Here is a 535-nt window from a genome sequence, read left to right as displayed (position 1 = left end):
GCGAGAAAAAGGGAGCTACATCCCACCTTACAGGAGGAAAGTGAGGAAAGGTGTGCAGGTAAAAAGGTCACAAAAACAAGGTGGAAAAAGAAAGATGATTTCCTGAAAGTCAATAGGGTAAAGGCGAGAGAGAGTGAGAAAAGACCTATTTCTAAACTATTAAAACAACCAAAGGAACAGGGGAAAAGTGAGAAAATGTGAGCCACTTCCCTGTGTTCCTACGGCCTCGTGGCGCAACGGATAACGCGTCTGACTACGGATCAGAAGATTCCAGGTTCGAATCCTGGCGAGGTCGGCGGATGTTTTTACACGAGATTTTGATATTTTCTTATGATTTTTATAGAACTATTTTGATATAGATTTAGATATATTTGACCAGAGAACTTAAAAATTTGGAATAGAAATTGTTTACGTCCTTTAACATTCCTCCCTCCCTCCTTTCTTCATTTTCTTCCTCCTTCCCTTCCTCCAACTCCTGCTCTCCCTCCCCCTCTCTTCTGTCTTCATCCAGCCTCCCTCTTTCATTTTTTTTTTT

At 41.5% G+C, this 535-nt stretch overlaps 1 non-coding gene across 1 annotated transcript; it reads left to right on the top strand.

Annotated features, from left to right (window-relative positions):
• Nucleotides 1-222: 222 nt before the first annotated feature.
• TRNAR-ACG (transfer RNA arginine (anticodon ACG)) lies at nucleotides 223-295 on the top strand. Its single transcript has one exon. It is a non-coding gene; the product is annotated as a tRNA-Arg (tRNA).
• The last annotated feature ends 240 nt before the right edge of the window (nucleotides 296-535 follow it).

This window comes from Coenobita brevimanus, chromosome 68, assembly GCF_032717465.1.
Source record: "Coenobita brevimanus isolate Jiangsu-jjx chromosome 68, ASM3271746v2, whole genome shotgun sequence".
In the NCBI taxonomy this organism is placed as follows: Eukaryota; Metazoa; Arthropoda; class Malacostraca; order Decapoda; family Coenobitidae; genus Coenobita; species Coenobita brevimanus.
The sequence above is the reverse complement of the archived record's forward strand: the minus strand, read 5'-3'. Positions and strand labels throughout refer to the sequence as shown.